Raw genomic sequence first — 25,772 nt, forward strand, 5'->3', positions numbered from 1 at the left:
CTGATCAATGCAAAGATCATTAATAAAGGTATGCAACTGAAAGATTAACAATGCACAGGCCTTATTTTAATGTCCCAATGTAGGAATGTCTAGTTCCTATCCAGAAGACTGAGGTCCACTCAGGCGATCAAATCAACGAGGTTTAATGAAAAGTAACAGAGTTTAACAGATAACTACAGGAGAACATCGAATATAGGTCTAGTCAGTTCGGAGGCTCCACGAGGACTGCTCGGGCGGTCCAGTGGCTGACGTCATCATGTTTTTCCCGCCGGTGGGGGATCACGTGATGAACGGCGTGACGCATCGCGTTTGCCCGCGCTATTAAAGTGATCGCGCTCTGTACATGTAAACAGTGAAAACAAAGATACAGACTCAGGCTGCAGCCAACATATTATTAAAGGGAATTATATACAATTGATTGGAGTCCCTTAGTGGCTCCGCCACACCAATATGTTTTGTGCCAGAGGAAAGACTGCAAATTGGTAGAATGTATGCAATTGAAGCATATGGCAAGAGTGCAGTCTGTTGCAGATAATATTGAAGATTGTTTTACAAGACTCTTGATAGTACTATTGTATCTCCAACTGTGGGAAAAAAGACATGGGAGAAAACTGCCTGCAAGATCAAAGTGGTCACCCAAATTCAAAAGTAGGACTGTTGTAAAAACTTCAAAAGTTTAATAGCAAGACAATAACATATCAACTTGTTTGGGTAATTTTTTTTTTTTTTTTTTTTAAACAAAAAAGTTGTTTATTTTTCCCACTCAGTCCTGGCCTAGCTATCCTCCGCAATGTCCCGTAGCACCGAATATATAAACCAGGTTAACCTTCAAGGGAGACATAAAAACCAAAATTCTGGCTCCGGGATTACACTTCTTGCCTGCCCTCACCCAAAATCTTGGATATATTTGTGGACGGCTTCTTTAAGAAGAAAACTATTTGAAAGCCTCGAGTGGAATGTTGATCCCAACCTCTCCAGGCTCTTGAATTTTTCAGGACGAGTTTGCTCAGCATATTCCGATTTGGCAGAGATGTAAAGATCTACACAATTTGAGAAAGAATAATTCTAGATATCCTTCCAGACTGAACTTGATATTCTGCACTTTTACCAGGCTTAATGAATACCTTCAGGGTCTGGATTGGCACAAATGGGCAAGTATATTGTTGGATTAAAATAGCTCATTAGCACATGCATTGATGTTTTGTCTGTGATCAAGGTTTAACATTCTGCTAATTCTGTCCCTGCCCTCACAATATCTTGGCAATCCTTGCCTAAAGACAATCAGGTGACTACATTCACATGTTGGCTCTGAGTTAGTGCCAAACAGACAATCAATTCAATGTGACAAAAATGACAGAAAACACTTAATAAAACATGGACTACATTATCAGCCTTTTTGCTCCAGTGATAACAATTAATATTAAAAGTGGCTTTCACCCTGACTTAACATAATCAGGTTGTCTACAAGTATTTAAGTGAGCACTAACAACCAATTCAGTCTTCAGTCAGCCTACAATAATTACTCTGAGGAAGGATGTTCTTGCCATGGAAGGAGTGCAGCGAAGATTCACCAGGCTGATACCTGGGATGTCAGGAATGACGTATGAGGAGAGATTGAGTCGATTAGGCTTGTACTCGCTGGAGTTTAGAAGAATGAGAGGGGATCTCATCGAAACTTATAAAATTCTAACAGGACTAGACAGACTAGATGCTGGAAGGATGTTCCCGATGGTCGGGGAGTCCAGAACCAGGGCTCACAGTCTAAGGATAAGGGGTAAGCCATTTAGGACAGAGATGAGGAGGAATTTCTTCACCCAGAGAGTGGTGAACCTGTGGAATTCTCTACCAGAGAAGGCAGTAGAGGCCAATTCATTAAATATATTCAAGAAGGAGTTGGATATATTTCTTAAGGCTAAAGGGATCAAGGGATATGGAGAGAAGGCAGGAACAGGGTACTGAATTTGGATGATCAGCCATGATCTCATTGAATGGCGGAGCAGGCTCGAGGGGCCGAATGGCCTACTCCTGCTCCTATCTTCTATGTTTCTGAGCTCAAGAACTTAGCACGGGACAAAATAAAGAGGTGCAGTACCGCTAATTGAAAGTCTTGCACCGCCTTGCCTAAATAAGTAACACAATAATAATAAATGTATGCAAACATGTATTATGTTGGGAAATTTTTTTTAAACAAACTTGTGTCTTCTGAGAGTAAATTATTATTGCAAAGTATACTTATTACTTTATGGGTTCATAAGGTCACAATGATACTGGAGGGTGGTAAATCCAAACATTAATTCAAATCTCTAGTAATCCAACAATGTAAATAAAGCCAAAGAAATAGTTGCCAAAAAACCTCCAGATAATGCCATTATTTAATGATAATGATGGGATGACATCAAATTAATTTGTATTACATTTTGTTTTCTGTGCCTTGCAGCACCTGCAATATGCATGAACAAGAATCTCTGGCATCCTCAGGAAACAGTTACGAGTGTTCACTTACACAACAGTAAACAACCTAGCTGTATTAAGTCGGTGTGAACACCACATCAAATCAATCCATTTGTACCATATGAGGCAAAATTTGAAAAGTTAGATCATGTTTTATTAAGCACTTTCTGTTGTTTATGTGGGGATGGAATTGCTCAGTGATTGAAATGAGTTGTTAAAATGGTTCACATGTCAGCTATTCTTATCTGCAGTTTATAGAAATCCTGATTCAAGCACTAAATATCTTGAAAATATAGTTATATGTTTACTGGGATTCAGTTGTACTCCAGAATAAGTCACGCTTTCTGTCGGGAATAATTTGATCAAGGTCATTATGTACAGTTGTGGCACACATAATGGAGAATGCTTTGCCTAGAAATAGTTTCATCACCAGAAGATCTTCTGACTTGCAGAATTTTCATTAAAGCGAGTAACAGGAAAAAGTAGAACAGTGATGCTGTGGACTGCACAGCAGTTCCATTTAGACTAGCTGTAGATTTTTCCAGTTCTGGCAGATAAATAACTGAAGTAATGACTGCAGCAAACGTTTTTTTCAGAGAACTAATATTTGGTTTAAACACCCAATTAATAGTATGTACAATTCACAGATCAAAAACGGCTATCTTGATCAAATGTTGTAGTAATAATCACAAGCTAATTTTGGTTTTTGAATAGCTTTGACTGATTGTTAAATAAGGAAGCTCTTTCTTGATAGAATTCATGCGGAATTTATGAGTAGCTTCAGACACTTGATTAAAAAAAAATCAAGAATCAAGGCCTAGGCAATAGATGTCTTGAAACAAGAAACTACAGCAAATGAGTTTGGAAACCAAGTTCCTATTGGGAATCAGCCAGCATTACAAAACTACTCCATTTTTGATTGACCTCAGATGTGCCTATATATAGCAAAAGTATATTTTGCAGTCTTAAAGAGACAGGTGGAGTTAAACACCGGTCCATGTTAGCAGCAGAATAATGCATTGAGCATGGAATGGTGCAGCACTCCGGCCGTTATGAAAAAGTGTGTTCTCTGACTTACCATAAGCAATTCATCTGAATCATTTCTTTAGCATGGTATTTGCAGGTTTTATAATTAGCACAGATATTAAAAAGAGCAATGTTTTGATTTCATAGTGTCCAGACTCAATTCCAGGAACAAGCTGCTTCCAAAAGCTTAAATTAAATGTTGACCATTTGGGTAAATCCATGCAGCAGCAAAAGCTGCAGTGGTGCGATCGTCACATCTGGATTTGGGTTTGCACAAACAAGTACAAAAAGAGTAGCAGCGGATACTATTGTTACTGACAGCGTTCTCTAATGAAAAACTCTAATATAAAATCTTTTACAAAAAAAGTAACCTTTTGGTTATTCTTCTCCAGAGTGCCTTGTGCTCTTTTTGATAATGAAAATTATATATGACATTTAACTGAGCATTTAATTGAGAACATGACATTATTGCGAGTTTCCCCTTCTCCGTTACCCAGGGGAGACACCGTACCGCATAGAGGGGTGTAAAGCTGCAGCGTATCTCAGCCTTACTGACTCTCGTGCCTCTCTCATGTCCAAAACAGAACGACAGCACAAGAATGCTGGGGCCCTATGGGAGCAGGTCTCTTATCTTATCTTTGCTCTTGGTTGAGTGATTTGTGGTGTGGAGGGATGAGTACAAGACTAGATTGCACTACATTGTTATCGCAAAATAAAAAGTATTGAATAAAATCAAAATAATAAAAATAAATAATGCTATCATATTGCAGTCGAATTTAAAATATAGTCAGTGTATTGTTGCTAATATAAATGTAATTTAGTAACTGATTATATTGCCATATATACATGTGCTTTCATTATATTCTGTTTTCTTTTCAGTCCTTTGCCATTTATCTTTCATTCAAATGACACAGGTCACCATGGACTCCTACTTAATGCATTAAGGTGCTAAAAATATCACTGCAATGTTGCACTTTAGTAGTCAATGTATAACTATGAGCACATTATTTTAAAATGTGTAGCAGCGTTTATATTACACATATATGTCAGGTTTTTAATCACAAATTAAAATGCTGTGGAATTATGAATATGAATTAATATAATTGGGTTTAAAAGCATTTGGCTCATCAACTCTGACAAAAATACTGCTAGTATATGTGAGTGATCTATCGGTAATCAAAGGCCAATTAAAGCATTGCGATGGGGTCATGTAACTGACTGTTATTCACAGATATGCACAGTTGGTAATCCATTAAAGTATTTTATCATGCAAGTCAGTACTGTTAGAATCAATCCTGTGAGCGTTGTTGAATTTCAGAAAACATGACAAATCAAATCTAAAGTAACTCCTCTTCCTAAGGGTCTTACAAATCTTGAAATTCTTCCATTAGATCGTCTGTAAGGGACATGGATTATTAAGTTCTTCAAAGTTGGTCTTTACCATTGAAAAACAGAGTGGGCTGTCCAGCAGTAAGAGGGGGAAAAACCCAGGAGCAAAACAACTTAAGCATTGTTGGGAGATAGAAAAGTTTAATAGTGGGAGGTCAAGTGTCAATGAGCTGTTCAGTGCAATGAAAGATGAAAATCAGATGATGTTTTATGCACCAGGGTGAAAAGGCTAAGGAACATACAGGCTCATTATGGAAACTGCAGATTCAGAAGAGAACTGTTTGAAAACTGATCACTGGAGCAGACAAGAAAGATCTACGACTATGGAGGGACAAATTTGCATCCGATAAAATCTTTGGTCTAATGGTTAAATAGATAGGCTGCCAATCTGGTAACCAAGCTGTGTTATCTACCTACTGCTGAGCATTATCACTTTTGTATTTAAAGGTTGCAATTTGGAATGCAAATGTGCATGATATTAATGGAGCACTGCCATAGAGCTAACATATTTTGCACTGTTTTCAGAAATAGATAGAGCTCTTGCCCTTTTTTTCCCCAGATAAGTGAAAGTACAAATTTTCCAGATCATGAATATGATTTTACATTTATAGAAAACCTGAATTAAGGGGTGGTACTATAATACAACACACTGCGGCACTAGTGTACAGCGTCAAGAGTGGTACAGCATTGTTCTTGCATTCATGATCCTCCACACCACTGAGCATTCCAATCTCCAGGTCATGTGAGATGGGAGAGGAAAACTTGTCATAAGAATTCAACAATTGGCCACTCTTCACGTACCTCCCAGAGGCATTAACTGGGGCCTGAAAGCAGACCACCCATCTGTCATCAAAATTGCATTTCCTACATGACCTATGGAGTGAGATAACTGGAAAACTATTGGCAGTAAGTGCTTAAAGCAACGTAAAGAAATAATTGTACACATTCTTTAGCTCCGAGGGGCTGGGAACTGAATCTTTGATCCATGTAACGAAATTAATATATTTAAAATCCAATCTTGAAAGATAATTACATGCAGCAACTTTGAGAATAAACTGTTAAAACGAGAAAAGCTGATGTATCCCGGCTCTCTTAGATTTGGTTCACTGCTGGCATTGACACCAGTTCCCTTCATTTTGAAGTATGCTTCAGTCTATATTATCAACACCAGTTAATAATCTGTAAGAATAACTCTACAGGCCTAAGAATCGGCAAGAAGACTTCCGATTTCTGCAACTGCCAGTATGGCCAAGCTTAGTTCAACGGGTTAGGATTGTCAGATTTTAAAAGGTTCACCAGTATACTGTGACTGATATAATGTGCCTTTTTTTTTTTTACAATTCACTCATTGGAGGAGAACCCATGTAAAATAAGTGTTTTGTAGTAGTCCTAGATTTGTAGAATGATAGAAATTCCAGCAGAGGGAGAGGCCATTTAGTCTATCATGCTTATACCACTAATAGCTTCACATTGAAACTATCTATGACAATCTCATTTCCCTGCTCTTTCCCAATAAGCTTTGATATTTTCCTTTTAAAGTGGCAACATTTCTTCTAAACTTCCATTATGCTTTTAAACCAATGGCTATCCTCCTTGGAGGGAGTGGGGAGGAAAGTGAAGTGTCTTTGGATTCAGATGGCTCCAAGATAACGTACCTGGCAGTGGAAGCTCTGTGGTAAACTCAGTAACCCAATTACTGAACCAGAAAGGACTGCAGTACTGTAGGACACTGTTGATGACTGAGCATCCAGCTTGAGTCATGAATGGAACCCGGAAGGTTAGACTCGTCACCGTGCTCCTTTCCACTCATCTCCAGATAACATTGCAAGCCAATGCCTCAATGGGTAGTGTTACATTGTTATAGTATCACATCGTTAAATGGAACTACTTTGGTATGGAACTACTTTGGTATGGTGTCGTTATATCGCTATGTGGCAGCGTCGGACATCTTGTATCACTCCGCACCATGCGGCAGCACTGTAACAAAGCAAGAAATACAGCTAAGTAAAAGCACTAACTAAAATGAACAAGTGTCTGTAATATATATATAGTATATAAGAACACAAGGAGACACAACAGGTAGGGTTGTCCCAGCTAGATAAACATCAGGAAGCAATTTTAGTCCTAATGGTATCCTTGCATACACCTGGGGGGCATCCGCAAGGCTCACCTCTGCCAAATTACATCTAAGCTTTCCGAACTTGGGTAAATGGGATGCGGCCCTATGGGGAGAGAGTATATACTCCATAGGTTTCTCAGTAACTTGAACTGGAGACTCAAACACCCAACTGAGTAAAAATAACTAAAATCACCATTTCTATATTGGGGTATAGAAAGGATATTAGAACCATGGAAAAGTTGTATAGCTACACACACTACTCCAAACAGTGGCCAAATTAATGTCTTGTAAAAATGTATCAACTTCTTGCTTATGTATTCAATGCCTCATGTATAGAACCAGAATTTGCCTCAGTTGTGGGTTTTTCCCACCTGCAAACCTACTTTTAAAGATCTGTACACCTGCACTCCTAGATATCCCCGTTCTTCTACTCCATTGAGACGTTTACTTGCTAAATCACTTGCCATTTCTTGTTCTTTTCCCCCAAAATGCACTATTTCACATTTACCGGTATTGGACTGAACTTGGTCTTTGATATTAGTCCCTCTGCTTATACACTCTCCACGCCAATAAATATGTTTTTTTTGTATTGCTCCCAAATGGTAGCCTTAGAAATAAAAATAGAAAATGCTGGAAATACTCAGCAGTCAGGCAGCATCTGTGGAGAGAGAAACAAAATTAAAGTTTCAGGTCAATGACCTTTTGTCAGAACTGGAAAAAGTTAGAGATGTAACAGATTTTAAGCAAGTAGAGGCAGGGAAAGGGTGAGGGTGAGTGGAGGAAAGAACAAAAAGGAAGATTTGTGACAGGTGGAAGGCAGGAGAGATGAAAAGACAGAAGAGGTGATGGTGCAAGGCAAAAGGAGATGGTAATAAGACAATTAAAGAAACTAAACTCCTTCAAAAGGAGAATCTGGTCCATAATCATCAAATGAGGCATAACTGGGAGGAAGGCTTTCACTCAATATATTGTTAAATTATTTCTTCTGTTCTTTTAACCTCTCCTCACCATGTCACACACTATTCCCTAAAGGACAGGGTGTAGAGGCTATTTCTTCCAAGAATTCTTCCAATCCTGTTCTTGAGCTTGTGATTAGGAGGTTGCATGAGCAGTAGGAGTTAACTCATGCTTCAATGTTCCATCCCTCCTAAGGAGGCAGCATCTTGCTTCCTATTTAGCACCTGCCACACCAATGCCTGCTGAAACTAAGACTTCATCGTGTTGGGAATCATGAGTACAAATTCTATTATATTCGCACTGTAACATAAAAAGTTTTTCTTTAAAATGTCATAACACAGATTGTGTGCATAATTTACGCAAAAGAGCTAGCATTAAATGATATTTAGGCTCAGTTATGTCATTCATTATTTTAAAGGCCTACTGTTAATACTGTTTTCGGGTTACAATTTATGAAATCTTCTGTCCCATTTGTAACAGATGCCTCAGATTTCCTGGCATTTCCCTCTTAAGCAACAGCACTCTTGTTCTGCTGGGCTTATGTGCTTGGTCACATGATGAACTACTTCTGTCCAGTGTTCGAAATAGAATTTCTAGGACACGCGTTCGGAACTGACTGACTAGATTAATAATAAATTGAAAAATGTGTTTTTAAATTTCAACTATCTGGTTGACGTCAGATAAAACTGGCAATTAATGGAGAACTGCCCACTGTTGCAGGCTGAACTCAGTACTCAGCTATTTTGCCAGCTGAAAAACTGCAGCCCTGGTCTGCGCATCAGGATTCAAGATTTGATTACGGATATCTACTGGAATTGCCCAGCAAGGACTGGCAACATAAATTTACAGAGGAAACTCGAAGTTGAGAAAACCGTAATATATTTTTGGTTATTACTGTTAGAGCCAACAGCCAAAGGGAGCGAGAACATGTATTTACTGAAAGTTAACTGAGCAACAGAATTAATCCAAAAATAATAGGCATATTCATTTATGAAAACACTGGTAGTAGAATCTTATAAACCAGGATTCTGTTGTCTCTCCTAAAATTGGAAATTGTTCAAGCACTAAACGCAGAACTGTAGGCCTGACTTACTCCACATTCTCTACTGAATCGCTGCACTCTGCCAATTCTGGCCTCTTGAGCATCCCCGATTTTAATCGCTCCACCACTGGCGGCCATGACATCAGCTGCCAAGGTCCCAAGCTCTGGAATTCCCTCCTTAAACCTCTTCGTCTCGCTACCTCTCTTTCCTCCTTTAAGACACTACTTATGTGGGTCGGTGTCAAATTTTGTTTGATAATGCTCCTGTGAAGCGCCTTGGGATGCTTTGTAAATGCTAGTTGTTGTTGTGTCCATTGTGATAACCCAGTTGCAAGTTTTTTCAGCTTTGATACGAATAAAAAATATCCAGCCCCTGCAAACTAATGAAACTGCTGGTTTAAAAAGAACATTTTCTGAGGAACATATTTATTTTATTACTGATCGATCATAAAGTATTTGCTTGATAGTTAAAGAATACATTTTGTCCACAATGGAGAAATTCCAATTAAATACCTTCCGCTCAGACCCTCACAACTACCACCTGCAGCAGAATGCACGAGGGCCAATACAAGGTAACAATACATAGAGCATACCTCACCTCAGATATTTTAGATTCCACACCTTTCTGAGAGATGATTTCTGGAGGGATTGTGACCAGATGGGCACACTACTACACATGTTCTGGTCATGCCCTGCAGACTTTCATTCCAGGAAGAATCCAGGCATGTGTCTGATGAGGTTGCCCACTGGAAAGGGAGCCTCCCCCCACCCCTCATCCCCTCCCCACCAAACAGCACAGGCTAATGCAGCGGTCACTGCTCGCTGCAAGAAATTGCATTCCCACGCTTTGGCACAGCCTCTACACAACAAACAAATGGGTGAAACAGCTATAGGACATATGCCAATATAGACCCTCCATGCAACGCCGGCATGCCAGGCAAATTGGAGCCCTTTTCTAGCAGCACATGATTCAGATGCCTCTCACAAACACACTAATAATTGCCTCCCAGTGCACCACAAAGGGTAATGACCCAATGCTACAGATAGGCAGAAGGCTTGATGTTCCTTTGATCCATCTAAATCTCAGGGAATTGTGGTTAAATGATCCCAATCCCCAAACGGTGTTTATTTCCCAGGGTGTGCACAGTTATACTCACCAGCCTAAATGTAACAAGGCATTCTCCTGTAAGTACTGAGACACAAAGTTACACATCCACGTCATAAATATATGCATTTATTCTCTTAAAGAAAAGGTAAAAAACAAAGAGCTTCCACTGTAAATCTGAAAACTAATTGATATAGAAAGTAAATTATATGCTAATAGTATCATCGCAGCATCAATAAATAATGTGTCATCCTGTTCAATGAATCAGTTTTTCCACATTTAAAAAAAGATCAAACAGGAGTACAACAAAATGATTATCTGGAGCTTTCCAGGGTATATAGCTCTCTTGTATACTGTTTGGAAATAAATAAAGATGATTCAGAATTAAGGTCAATGTGTAATACATGCAGTACCATACTTATTAGCAATATTGTTTTCAAAAAATAATAGTATACAATAGTATTCAATTAAGTGGATCCCAACTGACCATAGGAGGCCTATTTCTCACATTCACTGAGCAGTTTTAACCTGCAGACCGTCACCATGAACCTTAATGATGAGTTTAATGATTTCAACCGAAGTATTTCTCTAGTCACCCAATATTGCTGCAAACTCTCATTCAAGAATGAGTTTATCGTCGGTTTATTTTCAAACCCTAGCAGTTTTGAACATTTGTCAGATCCAATTTCTAACCTAAAAAGAAAAGGTTGTCATTGATTTAACAAAAACGATGCCAGTTCTCATGCGCAAATCTTATTTCACTGAACCTTTGTAGGCAAACCCAACACACTGTCTGTCTGTCTGCCCTTCAAACAACCTTCAGTCATTTTCTTCATTTGAAAGCTGATTCCCATCTGTTACACTAGATTCATAGTTACACAATGATTGGGAATATTGTAATTCTAAAATGGCCCTCAAACCATTTTTTAAAAACAGATAATATTTACTCCTCAGCCACGTGTTCTTAAATAGAATCTGCAGCTCCCTTCAAATTCAATGGTTGTAGCCTGCAAGCTCGAATCAACAGCAGTGCACTAAGGTAATCTCATATTGGCCTGGAAATTGCGGTCGGAGGCTTGTCGCCTGCGTACGTCTCTGAACTGCAGGAAAACTATGTACTTAACTTGTGTCTCCTCCTTCTTAGGCAGTCCCTCGGAACCGAGGATGACTTGCTTCCACATTAAAAATGAGTTCTCAGGTGACTGGTGAGTCCAATGCGGACCTACAGTCTCTGTCACAGGTGGGGCAGACGGTGGTTGAAGGGGCAGGTGGGTGAGGTGCTTGGGTTCACGTGCGCTCGGCTTCCGCTTACTCCTGACGAAGTGACTCGAGGTGTTCGGCGCCTTCCCGGATGCTCATCCTCCACTTTGTGCGGTCTAGGGCCAGGGATTCCCAGGTGTTGGTGGGGATATGACACTTTTTCAAGGAGGCTTTGAGGGTGTCCTTGAAGCATTTCCTCTGCCCACCTGGGGCTTTCTTGCCGTATCGAAGCTCCGAGCAGAGCGCTTATTTTGGGAGTCTCGTATCGGGCATGCGGACAATGTGACCCGTCCATCTCCAGAGCTTCGGACTTTTACAGTCCTGGGCCTGCGGGCATATGCCTGAGTAAAGGCCCACGCATCCCGGGGCACACGCGGTTCGCAAGCGTCCCCGGGATCACGTGGGCCAGCCCAACCAATGACAAAGGGGGATTCCTATTATGCTTATGGAGATTCCATTTATGTACAGAATCCCCAAATGCACCATAGAAATAACCAAATAAAACACAATTTCACAGCATTGAAATAAAAATAAATGATCACAGGTTTAAAATTAATTAAAATGCTGTGGCGGAACCACCAGAGGATTACGGACAATTGTATATAATTCCTTTTACAGCAATGTAGTACAGCTGGGGGCTGCACCTTTAATGTATCCGTTAACAGTACTAGGGCTTCTTTCCTGTACTCCGCGCGAGGACGTCATGCCGTCCGTCACGTGATCTCTCAACGGCGGGAAGAACGTGATGACGTCATGACGTCAGAGCTCAGAACCTGCTAGCAGTTGAGCTCGGAACCTTCTAGCAGTTTCCAGAGAGGCTTTCAAGCAGACTAGACCTATTTGCATTGTATCCTACAGTTTCCTGTACAGCTTCGTTTGTTCATTAAATTTTATTGTTTTTGATTTTCTGAGTCGATCTCAATTCTTCGGTTAGGAACCCCAGTTCCTACATTGGTGACCCCGATTTCTTCGAACAATTTTCGTTGAAGTTACATCATGGACATGATATACCTATCAATTCCTCCAATAAAAGGCGAAGAGTTACGAAGGTGACTAAAGGTTTTTATTGACTAAATAACAGAGCCCACTCTCGTGGGTGATCCGATCCAAGCAGGAGGAATACCAGCCAGTCGCTCACCTTTATACCTGGCCTGGTGGGTGGAGCCAAGGCGGAGTCGGCAGTGGTCATCCCAGGTATAGCAGTGTGGCAAGAGGCGACCTCGTACCGTGATACAATAGTGGTCAGTGATACAGTTATAACGAACAGTGGTGAACAGTGCTAACTACTAACAGTGATACGATAGTGAACGTGGTTTACCACAGGACACAAATGCCATCACCCTCAAACTGCCGCAATTTTGGGAGCAACAACCGGCCGCGTGGTTTTTCCAGGCGGACGCCCAATTTGCAATCCGGGAGTAGCAGCAGATTCGACCCGTTATTACGTGGTCTCTGCCCTAGACAGCGCCATGGCCTCGCGGGTCATCAGCCTCCTCAAGAGTCCAACAAACGATGGCAAGTACGAAGCTTTAAAAGCACGTTTACTGCAGATTTTCGGTCTATCCAAGTCGGAGCGCGCTCGCAGACTTGTCTCCATGCCCGGCCTCGGGGATTCAAAACCCTCAGAGCTCATGAGCCAAATGCTCACGCTTTTGGGGTCGGAATCACAATGTTTTCTGTTCTGCGAGCTGTTTCTCTGTCAACTACCAGAGCCAGTACAGACGGCCTTGGCCAATTCCACGATCACGGATTGTGCTGAACTCGCCGCGGAAGCGGATAAAATATTCACCGTCTCACAACAATCTTGTGCAGCCACGAGGCACCCATCCCCCACAAGAGCGAATCCGACGACTCCTCCTGCAGGCTGGTGTGCATACCATGCTCGTTTCGGCGCGAAGGCCAGAAATTGCCATCCGCCCTGCAGTTTCCTCACCAAAAAAAAACCTACCTCAAACCAACAGTTTCTGAGAAGATCAATAAGGCCTAAAGGACGCGCCGGAGTTGCGATGGCCGTCGGGTCCGCAGGGAAACTCCTATACATTACAGACTCCCTGTCAGGGCGACGTTTTCTCTGTGATACTGGCTCCCAGTGCAGTATCCTACCAGCGTCGAAGCTAGATCTTCAATTCGGCGGTCAAGGTCCCCCCTCGAGGCAGCCAATGGTGCGGCCATTCGCACGTTCGGAAAGCGTAGGGTCCAGTTGAGTTTTGGCGGCCAACGTTTTGTTTGGGAGTTCATCACGGCGAAAGTCTCACAGGCCATCCTGGGGGCAGATTTCTTCTGCGCAAACGGGTTTCTCGTCGACATCGCCGGCTAATCAGTGCCTCCACTTTTCACTCGGTCCCCTGCCACCGAAGCACCGCAATGTCTTGGTCAGTTGCCTGTGCAGTCCCATCTCCAAATAAGTTCTCTCGGCTTCTCAGTGAGTTCCCCGAGCTCACCAGGCCCACATTTTCGTCTTCAGTCACGAGGCACGGTGTGGCGCACCACATTACCACGACAGGATCCCCCGTTTATGCGAGAGCTCGAAGGCTGGAACCTGGTAAACTCGCGGCCGCCAAGGCGGAGTTCCATATAATGGAACGACGTTCGAATAGTCCTTGGTCCTCGCCATTACACATTGTTCCTAAGCCGGGCGGCGGATGGCGACCATGCGGCGACTACAGACGCCTGAATGAGGCTACCACACCGGATCGGTACCCAATTCCTCACATTCAGGATTTTTCGGCCAATCTGGCAGGGAATTCCATCTTTTCCAAAGTAGACCTCGTCTGAGGCTATCATCAAGTGCCCGTGCATCCTCAGGGCGTCCCCAAAACTGCCGTCATCACACCTTTCGGGCTCTTTGAGTTCCTTCGTATGCTGTTTGGGCTGAAGAATGCAGCACAAGCCTTCCAACGTCTCATGGATTCCGTGTTGCGCGATCTGCCGTTCATCTTCGTCTACCTAGACGACATCCTTATTGCCAGTAACAGCACGAAAGAACACATTGCGTACCCTTTTTTCTCGTCTCAGCCAACATGGCCTTATCAACCCGGCCAAGTGCCAGTTTGGGTTGCACAGCATTGATTTCCTGGGACACAGTCACCTCAGAAGACGCTGTCCCGCTGGCCACGAAGGTGAAAGCAGTCACCTCGTTCCCTCTTCCCCAGACCGTCAGGGCCCTCCAGGAATTTCTGGGAATGGTCAATTTTTATCATCGGTTCGTCCCCAAGGCGGCATTGTTGATGCAACATTTGTACGAGGCCCTCAGAGGTAAATCGGGCAAAGACCCGATCGATTGGACACCCCAGATGGACCAGGCTTTCCTCGACACTAAGAACGCTTTGGCTGCTGCGACCATGTTGGCACATCCCCTTCCGGGCGCAACCATTGCCCTTACCACCGGCGCATCTGATTATGCCATCGGGGCAGTACAGGAGCAGTGGGTCGACGGCACATGGCAACCACTGGCTTTCTTCAGCCGCCAATTGCGGAAGAACGAACGTAAGTTTAGTACTTTTGATAGGGAGTTGTTGGCATTGTTTCTGGCCATCCGCCATTTTCGCTTCCTACTGGAAGGACGCCCATTCACGGCTTTTATAGACCACAAGCCACTTACTTTTGCGATGGCCAAGACAGCCGAACCATGGTCGGCACGGCAACAACGTCATCTTACGTACATATCTGAATTTACAACCGACATACAACATGTTTCGAGCAAAGACAACCTGGTGGCGGATTGTCTCTCCCGCGCCCAGCTCCACGCAGTACACCTGGGAGTCGACTATGTTGGTTTGGCAAAAGAACAGAAGGCAGACCCTGAAGTGCAGGCATACCAGATCACACCTTCCAGCTTACGAGTGGCTGATGTCAGTTTCCAGGCCACAGGGACCACACTCCTGTGTGACATCTTGATGGGCGTCCCACGTCCAATTGTTCCAGTCGAATGGCGCAGGAGAATTTTCGACACTATCCACGGGTTGTCACACCCTGGCATAAGAGCGTCACAATGACTCATGGCAAAGAAATTCGTCTGGAAGGGCAAGCATCTCGACATCCGTGACTGGACCAATACCTGCGTGAGTTGCCAGAAGTCCAAGATACAACGCCATGTTAAGGCCTCAGTCGCCACTTTTCCGGTTCCGGAGCATCGATTCAACCATGTGCACGTGGACCTGGTTGGTCCTCTCCCTTCCTCTCGCGGGTACACTCACCTCCTCACCGTGGTAGACCGCACCACCAGGTGGCCAGAGGCAATTCCTTTGGTTGCCACCACAGCGGCAGACGTCTCCAGAGCCTTCATCTCGTCGTGGGTAGCTCGGTTCGGGGTATCGGCTGACATCTCCTCCGACCGGGGGCCTCAATTTACCTCTGAGCTTTGGAACGCCGTAGCTCAAGGTTTGGGCACCAAGCTTCATCGTACCACCGCCTACCATCCACAGGCGAACGGTCTGTGTGAAAGATTCCACAGGTCCCTTAAAGCCGCACTGCGTGCTAGTCTCCGTGGACCTAGTTGGGTGGACAGGCTCCCTTGGGTGCTGCTAGGTCTTCGCACGGCGCCTAAGGACAACCTGCATTCTTCTTCAGCAGAGCTGGTTTACGGCCAACCACTCGTGCCTCGCGATTTTCTTCCTCCTCACACACAACCCTGGTCCCCAGCTCAGCAGCTCGTCAGCCACCAGGAAGCGGCTAGGAATTTCATCCCAGTGCCTACGTTGCATCATGACCTGCAGCGCGCCCATGTCCCGGTGGATCTTATGAGCGCAGAATACGTGTTCATTCAGCAGGATGCTCGCAAAAACCCGCTCAAACCGCCTTACACAGGTCCGTTCCGCGTCATCTCGTCAGGTGACAAGTCCTTCACAGTCGACGTCGGCGGTAAGCCTGACCACATCTCCATCGACTGGTTGAAACCGGCGCATCTGGATCTGAGTGAACCAGTCGTCACCGCTCAGCCGCCTCGTCGTGGTCGTCCACCGTCGACTGCCGGTCCAGTACATCCACAGTCATCCGCCGAGTCGCCAGTGCCCGCCTCACCGGGTCGACCACAGCCGGCCTCCTCTTCTCCTCCGCCTGCGGCGTCATCCCAACCACAGCCAACGGCCAGTTCGTCTTCTAGCACTCTGTTCCAGCTGCCGGGGTATCGCAGTCGGTTGGACAGACTCGTCAGACCCCCTTCTCGCCTTACCTTCTCTGTTAAAAGCAATTCTGGGGGGGGGCGCATGTGGCGGAACCACCAGAGGATTACGGACAATTGTATATAATTCCTTTTACAGCAATGTAGTACAGCTGGGGGCTGCACCTTTAATGTATCTGTTAACTGTACTAGGGCTTCTTTCCTGTACTCCGCGTGATGATGTCATGCCGTCCGTCATGTGATCTCTCAACGGCGGGAAGAACGTAATGACGTCAGAGCTCGGAACCTTCTCGCAGTAGAGCTCGGAACCTTCTAGCAGTTGAGCTCGGAACCTGCTAGCAGTTGAGCTCGGAACCTTCTAGCAGTTTCCAGAGAGGCTTTCAAGCAGACCAGACCTATTTGCATTGTATCCTACAGTTTCCTGTACAGCTTCGTTTGTTCATTAAATTTTATTGTTTTTGATTTTCTGAGTCGATCTCAATTCTTTGGCTAGGAACCCCAGTTCCTACAATACCATTTAATTAAACAATTAAAATAAAAATTTAAATTTTGAAAAATAAATTTAAACATTTTTAACCAGGACAAAATTGACTTAATCTAATTTTAAAATGTAAGTGAATGTTTAAATAATTTTTAAAATGTTATTTTAACATTTATTTTAACTCTTATGCTGGTAAAAGGCAGCCTTACGCCTTCATTGTTGCAATGTAGGGAAACGTGGCAGCTGATTTGCACACAGCAAGATCTCACAAACAACAATGAACTAAATGACCAGACAATCTATTTTAGTGATATTGGTTGAGGGATGTAAATTGGCCAGGGCACCCCTGCTCTTCTTCAAAAATTGGATCTTTTACATCCACCCGAGAGGGTTTAACATCTCATCCTGAAGCTGGTACCTCCTTCAGTGCAGCGCTCCCTCAGCACTGCACTGCAGTGTCAGCCTGCTTTATGTGCTCAAGTCTCTTGGAGTGGGACTTGAACTCACCATCTTCTAACTCAGGGGCGAGTGTGCTACATGTGCCTTTAATACAGTAAATTAAAAGGAATTTGTCAGTCTACTCTCTACCACTCTCCATGGCACAGTGAGGAAATCTTGTCCTACCGCTAATTGGGACAGGAGATAGTAAAATATGATGGAGGTGTTGTGCTAAAACCACGGTGCTGCAAAGTAAGGTGAAAAACAAAAATAATTCAGGAGAATTCATTTTTAGCTAATATAACAAACAGAAGTAACAGTGTTACCATTGTTTGTATTGTTTCAAAAAAATCAGAAACATAGGGGGGAATTTTCACCAAAAAAAACAGGTGGGTTTGGAGCGTGGGAGTAGTTAAATTGTAAATAATGGGATTCCCGACTTGATCCCACCACTAACCCGCCCACTTCTGGTTTTAACGGAGGTGGGAAGGGGGGCGGGACGTCAATTTAATTATTATATTAAGGCTGGAAGCTTTTTTTTTAAAACCTACATTTTGTTTTTAACTGCATGTGGACAGGTTTTACACAATTTGTGAAACCCGGCAGTTACAGCAAGGCGGGGACACCTGCATTCAGGAGGTAAGTGCCTTCATACCTACCTCCTAGATCCAGGGTCCCTGCTCAACCCACCCCCCGCGATCGGAGAACCCCCCCATCACGAGGCCTCCAATCACACCGCCCACCGCCCCACAGGCCTCAGATGCCACCACGAGGCCTCCTCCCGCCCCCCCACCCCGCTCCTCTGGCCTGCCCCCAGTTCCTCCCAGACCGCGATCATCCTCGGACCCACCTCCACCAACAGCACCCCACCCCCCGCCAACTACCCAGCTTCCCAACCCGTGATCGTTCTCACACCTGCCCCTGCTGTCCTGGCCAACCCCAGCCCCCGATCTTACTTGCATCTCCACCCCCACCCCCAGATCCTTCGCCAGCCACCACCCAGCCCCCGATCTACCTCGCGGCTGCCACCCGATCCTTCACTGGCCGCCACCCTATTTTCTTAGCAACCCTTCGCCCCCCCACCACCACCGTGCTGGTCCCGGCCCAGCCGTCCTCCTCCAGCCGACCCCGGACCTCCCCGACATTACGGTCAGCAGGTCCTGCGGGAAACCCGGCCTGGGAGCACCCCAGCCCCCAACTGCCTTCCTCAAAATCCAGCCCATAATTTAAATGCATTATCTTGTCAGGATTTTAACAGAGCTGTAACCATGATAATTTACAGAAGGAATCTATAATCTTTACACAGGTCAGGACAATGATTATTATTTGGCTAATTTAATGGTGTACTCAGGAACTGTATACAATCAAATTATGAAAATTACCACAAGCTAAGTGCTCAAAGTACAGAGTTCAGGCAAAAATCACACTGCAAACAAACTGAAACGCATATTTCTATTTATAATGCTCAAGTGGACTCTTAAGTGTGGAATAATTTTTCACAATTCCACCCTTTTGACATGATTGCCAGGCTAACAAACAATATTTCTGCACTTGCAACATGTACGGAACTAAAGGAAAGGCAAGTTTTCGTGGTAAATCTGAACACTTAATTCTGGTTATTTACAGCAGAGATGAGTCACTGAGCTGAAAATTCTTACTGCTTTTATGACTCACGCCTAATTTGAGTTGTGTTTGGAGTTTAAGACAGCTCTATCTGTGAATGTTAATCCAGTTTCTCGACAAAGTTTCTCCCCATACCCTTCCTCCTTGAAAGCAGCAATTAAAACATGGATTGCAGCTGCCATCTCATACCTTGACCAAGCGGTCATTCTTCTTGTGCGAGTCAAGGCACGGAGTATCAATGGACTTTTCGTCCATCAGGGCCATCACAGTCAAGTTTGATCCAGTTTCCATTTCATATCCACACAACTGCACTTCCAATAAGGGTGGTTGGGTAATGATCAAGAGCAGGAACTCTGGCTGATCATCCTCGCCCTCAATCGGGACACTGCAACCAATTGTATTACTCACACCACTGGCTGAGCTGAAACCAATAATCAATCAATCAGAGATCATAAATTGAACCTAGCAACCTTCCTGGTCGAGATGGCTCAGTGCCACATAAAACAATGCATTTGCCCATTGCGCTATTAGGGGTAACATCGAGATGGAAGCCAGTCTGTAATGCAATTAAATTTAAATGAACTTCGAATTTCAGTTATTGTTTCAAAATAATGGGGTGAAATTCCTCAACAAAAAATTGGGGGAAACTGTAATTATTGGCAAATACGTTTTAAAGGTGTGTTTATAAAAACCAAGAAAGCAAACATTTTTTTTTATTTTTAAAAAAGGATCTTCACGCCGAATATGTGAAAGTCCACTTGGGTGTTACAAGCAAAACAATGGATGGAATGTTCCTTATAATATGCAGTGAAAATAAAAACCCAACATCACCGCCATTCAAATCACAAAAGGTGATGTTGGGTTTTCACTTCAAATTACATATCATCTGCCATCCATTGCCATTCACCATGTCTTACAGAACCAGTTCAAAAACATCCCACAAACATAATAAAATATGACTTGCACTGGAATCTATTTATACAATTAAAAGTGTTGCACCTAGCCCAGGACCATAAGGCACCAGCCTCAAAGGTCTCCACAGCACAACAAAATCTTGATCAGCTCAAATGTCCCACTACTTATAAAAAGTTAAAAGTAAAAGATTTTGTTTTAAGAATTTTCTATTCACTAAAATGCAGCCAATTTAACAATTGGCAACCTAAACAAAACCAACCAAACTGCTCAAATAAACTTTTCAAACTCCTTTCAGTAACTCTCTTGCATTTGCGATGCAGCCCTTTAAACATCCCTGAAGTTACGTTCTATACTCTAATAAACATATAAAAGATGTAATTGTTCTGAAAATAATTAGACTTCTCCATATACCTGCCTCCACAGTCTTAAAAATGCCTCGAACAATGGTTACCCACAGAGGCCGGCTGCTCTTGTAGTAGCCTCAGGTTCCACCATTTTTTTTTTTTTAAATAGATAAAAACTTTTAATCAGATTGTTTCTATTCCTGACAAATATATTTTGCTCACTAATATTATTGTTGAGTAACTTTTAACTTCATGAACTGTAAAAAATCTCTAGTTTTAAACCCCCTCCTCAGTGGTGCCACTCATTCTGTTCCAGTTTGATATTAACACTTGTGGTACTACACGTATGGGACATTGTTGGACATGCACATGCAGGGCATTATGGGTGTAGAGTTCACGGAGCTACAAGTCCTGAAAAAAATCACTTTATTAGGAATCAGTCCTCACAGATGGCTAGAAGATACAGGTTTTACATTTAGGTACCATTTTCAAGATTGTTTGGTAATTATTTTGATAATATTTTTATTATTGTCCTGAGAAGAGGATGGGTTTGCTGCTGTGGACTTTCTGAAGTGCCCGGTGCAGCTAGTGCAATTTTAGTAAAGGCTTACATGTAGGGTTGCCAACCCTCTAGGATTGCTCTGGAGTCTCCAGGAATTAGACTAATCACCAGGACACTGCTGCATTCAACCCAGGGGAAAAATCATTGCTGTAGGAACGGAGGTTCCTATCAAAAAGACTGAGTTCGACTCAGGTAATTAAATGAATGAACTTTAATGAAACCAAACGAGTTTAAACTGGAAACTGCTAGAACACATCAATAACAGGTCTACTCTCCTTGAGGGCTCCACGAGGACTGATCCTCTGGTCAGAAGACTGACGTCACGACGTCATCACGTTCTTCCCGCCATTGGGGCATCACGTGACTAACGGCATGACGTCATCACGTTGAAACCGTGCTGTAAAGGTAACTAGACATTGTACAGTCAAACAGTGTAATTAAAGGTACAGGCACAGACAGTAACTACACTGCTGTTAAAGGAATTATGTACAACCGCTCTGAGTCCTTTGGTGGCTCCGCCACAAGGCAATAATTTTTTTAACACCTTTATCTATTAGCTATAAAAAATCAGACATGGGGGGAAAAAAGGTTGTTGACCAGCAGTGAAGAATCATCCAATCGATTAATGAAGAATCTAATCACTTTCTGATTGCCTTAGGAAGGCGGTGCACCAGGAAGATGGACATGTCCAGCGACCAATAGTGGGAGTGTGGCAGTTGGAGGCAGGAGGTCATGTGATGAAACCTCCAGGAACATGTTCAAGCAAAGTTAACAACCCTACTTACATGACGTCATATGCACAAACAATACTTTTCTACATCACCCAATGAGAAGAGGAGGAGAAGAGCAATAGTCGCTCCAATCTTACCCAAGAGGGGTAGCTGGCAAGCAGCGGTTGAACATGGTCCATCTTAAAAGGGGTATCAGCAAATAGCTATTGTCCTTTATCTGTTCAAGGGAGGGGGAGAAGCCACTGAGTAATAGCCACCCCGGTATTATGTAAATACATTCTGTATTACTGAGCACATCATCTGACTCACCATGAGCAACATCACAGGAGATCTGGCAGTATATTAGGTAGAGCGATAGGCTGGAAGCTGGTTCAAGGATGTAAAACATTTTGCATTTAGAAGATGTTGATAAACCATTCATAGTTTCCAACATCATCTCAATCCCTCTCAGTATAACTGCCTTGTAAAATATTCCAGCATCTGGCTTAGAAATTCGTCTCGGGCAGTGGCACAGAACGGGTGGTATCGGATCGGCTGCCCATTACACACAGTGCTTGATATTCAGTTGCATTGACTGCAGTGGAACTGAATATCTGGCGCTGCGGATAACGGCGCCCAATCCGATACCGCCAGAGACAAATTTCGAGCCCCAAGTGTTTTTTTTAAACTCACATACTATATATAGTTTGTAAACCCATGCTAGCCTCCAGGTCAATAATCATGCTTTCACAACAAATGCTGCATCAGGGAAAAGGTCAGCGGTTAGTGGTTAAAGTGAATGAATTGTAATTACTAATTTCAATCTGCTGCTTCAAGTCCATCAAGTTTAATAACCACAGATCAGTACATGATAAATTATATAAATTAGAAAATAACTCAATAAGCAGCTTAGTATTGAAAGAGTTAAAGCACTAACTGACCTTAATATGGCTTGGGATAAATTTGGACTTTAAAATCAAAGCAGTAGCAACAAAACTGATAGCAATCTTACAAGAAGTAAACCAGTCCTGTTGTTGCACAGCTATTTATGTGCTTGAGCTAAACCTGCACTTGCTTTGTTTTACATGCAACTGCATTTGTTGATACTTGTACTGAAAGTACAAGAAATACAGCTGTGGCTGTCTAAAATCATCATGGAAAAAGGCTGCTGGGCAGGCTTCCAGAACAGTTTTATACAAACTTCATGGGCAGATATTACCATGCCCATTAAATTATTGAAACAGTACTTGGCCTTATTTGGGCAGGAACTGAAACCTATTAGACTACAAAGATATATTTAATTAATCAAGACAGAGATATTAAAACAGGAGTGGAAAAAATTACCATTGGAGTGCAGGGCTTGAGATTGGAATCTTGAGGTGGAACGTGAACAAAACCTCTCTGTTTGCGAAGTCCCTAAAATGAGAAGAAATAATAAATTGAAAGTGTTGACATACACACCAGCAGTAAAAGTAACATTAACATTAATGAGGTATCCATTTTACTCACTAACTAATTTACCACTGATAGCAGTAAAATGTTAACAGCTGTAGAATTAAAGGTGCTTATTGTAAAGCAGCCTTAACATTCAACAGTTCTAACAATAAATATCTGAGCTGCTTATTTAGACAAACTTTAATTTGAGCAATGCATGAAATTGGTTCAGAATTCCTTTTTAAGTCCAACTTTTGTTAGTTCTGTGCCTCATCAGGGTTTTTGACTCTACACAGTGTACGTTTGAGTTCAAGTAAAACGCGCCAAAGCACTGGTTTAGATTTTGCTCCGGCAGTGCTCGTAGGTTACCTCATAGTATATCTGTCTCCCTGTGTAGTTCCTTAAATTTTCCTCTTCTGCCACTTAGGAGAATGGCCAGATTAGATTGTGTAAATGTCTGCATGCTGGCTGTCTGTCTACCACAAAAGGCAGTTGAGGCCAATTCATTAAATATATTCAAGGAGGAGTTAGATATAGCTCTTAAGGCTAAAGGGATCAAGGGATATGGGGAGAAAGCAGGGACAGGGTACTGAATTTAGATGATCAGCCATGATCTCATTAAATGGTGGAGCAGGATTGAGGGGCTGAATGGCCTACTCCTGCTCCTATCTTCTATGTTTATCCTAGCATAAAAAGGTAAGAAATTTGGCCCAGTACAAATTATTGCACAAGGATAATGTACACCCAACGAGTAATTGCAAAGAGCAGTTAAAACAGTGTCTGTACCAGTGTGCCAAGAGGATTTTTTTTCCCACTCTTTACATTACAAATCATCAGGTTAGAAGGTTAGGAAAATTGAATGTGCATTTTATAACATTTTCCAGATCTAACTAATACCTAAATATAAAAGGAAATCTTAGACATTCTATTGTTAAAACTAATTTCTGCCTTGAAATATTCAATGTATCTATTGCTACAATGCTAAGCAGGTAATCTGTCACAGAGAAACATCATCATCTTTCCCTGCTTTCAAGAACAATTGACTTGTTAAAATGGTGCATAGATTAATTTAACTATAAATCCCATAGAGGTTTCTGAAAATGCCTTTTATACCAGGACTGAATATTTGGGTGTATTAGAGTTTCCAAAAGGTCTCCATTATACCTGAAGCTGAAGCCTACCAGCTGGGGTTGGATACACTAGACCTGAAATTCCACCAGAAGATAGTCGTGGACAAATACGGAACATGTTCATCTGAAATTGCTCTCGCTGCTTTTTAAGCAGAGCATTAATCAGTTGAAAACAAATTGTTGAGGCATTAAAGGGAATTTCAAGCAAACACGTTAAGCATTCGCCCATTACTACGCAACTTAAATTTCAGGCCCATACTATCTCAACACCGTTAAATCATCAAGGACCAAAGAAATAACCAAAGATTAAAAGCAACAAAAACAAAACCAGCACAAACTCCGATGGTGGGAAACTAAAAACTAACAGGGCATCAAAAATAGTAACACACAAGTGCTTGGCATTCTCTGCTTTTACTACTGTCCCTACTGTACAGCTGCAATGCAAATTTTAAATATGTACAATTGCTTTTGTAATCCAGATTTATTTATGCAGTCACTGACCCCTACTGTACTCTCAGACTGACACAACACCTCCCTCGAGTACTTTGTTTTTGAGAAAGGTCATGGACACAACTTATCCTGAACTGTGCCTAGCTGAGGTTTCACAAATAAACCAAAAATAAATGTAATTTGGGTCACAAATCAGGTTCAACACACATTCCAACTTAATATTGCGTAGTAATTTGTACCCAGTCTGGGGCAATTACAATGCACGTGATAGGTATGTGAAAATTCCATAATTGTTTTTTTAATTATTTTATTAACTCTAAACAGTACACTATGCCTTTTCCAGTAAAACAAGCTTGAATAAAAGCTCATCTGAACTTCTCTCTAGGTCAGTGTTGATAACTCATTCTACTCTTCATAAACTGGCCAATCAAGGATGCCAAACAACAGTTTCAACGCCCAGGTCGCGTGGTTTATTTTTTAATAACCTACTTCATTGGCTCAATCAGAATGCAGGGGAGATGACACCGTGTCATTTATCCCACAAGCAAACAGGTCTAGAAGTGGCATTACCCCAGAAGGAGGCAATTAAAAAATATGAAAGCAAAAAAGACAATGGGGGGGTGATTTTCTCAATGGGGAGCTTTTGGAGGCGGGACTCCCACTTATCGGGTTTCAGTCCCGCCTCCATCAACGTCTGGCCAACCCACGCTATTTTCCTTTCATTGACCTCGTTAAGCCCGCCCAGCAGGCTTAGCAGGCCAATTAAGGGAAAGCGGTTGCAGAGAGTGTCAATGTATGACATTTCATCTGTCAAAAATTTTTGACAGATGAATTGTCATTGTTTGACAGCTCTGTATTTATATAGCACCTTTAACATAGTAAAACGTCCCAAGGCGCTTCACACGAATGTTATAAAACAACATTTGACACCAAATAAGGAGATATTAGGACAGGTGACCAAAAGCTTGATCAAAGAGGATGAACTATAGAATTGCATGGATGAACTACAGAGTTTGTTCATCCCAGTTTGGCATAAAAATAAAACAAAAAAGGTGACTCAACCGTGGCGAACAAGGGAAATTAGGGACAGCATAGGATCCAAGGAGAGGACATATAAATTGGCCAGAAAAAGCAGTAATCCTGAGGATTGGGAGCAGTTTATGATTCAACAAAGGAGGACAAAGGGATTAATTAAGAAAGGGAAAATAGAATATGAG

General features: G+C 42.6%; 1 protein-coding gene across 12 annotated transcripts in view; it reads right to left on the reverse strand.

The window, feature by feature from the left end:
* Nucleotides 1-25,772, reverse strand: part of atp2b2 (ATPase plasma membrane Ca2+ transporting 2) — a 784,580-nt gene that overhangs the window by 594,364 nt on the left and 164,444 nt on the right. For all 12 annotated transcript variants that reach the window (XM_086001789.1, XM_086001795.1, XM_086001794.1 and 9 more), the window contains exon 2: nucleotides 22,886-22,957. The gene's annotated coding sequence lies outside the window, so the exon portion shown is untranslated. The remainder of the gene's footprint in view (nucleotides 1-22,885; nucleotides 22,958-25,772) is intronic.

The sequence above is a fragment of the Somniosus microcephalus genome, chromosome 11 (assembly GCF_052327205.1).
Source record: "Somniosus microcephalus isolate GS21.2 chromosome 11, FLI_Smic_1.0, whole genome shotgun sequence".
NCBI lineage: Eukaryota > Metazoa > Chordata > Chondrichthyes > Squaliformes > Somniosidae > Somniosus > Somniosus microcephalus.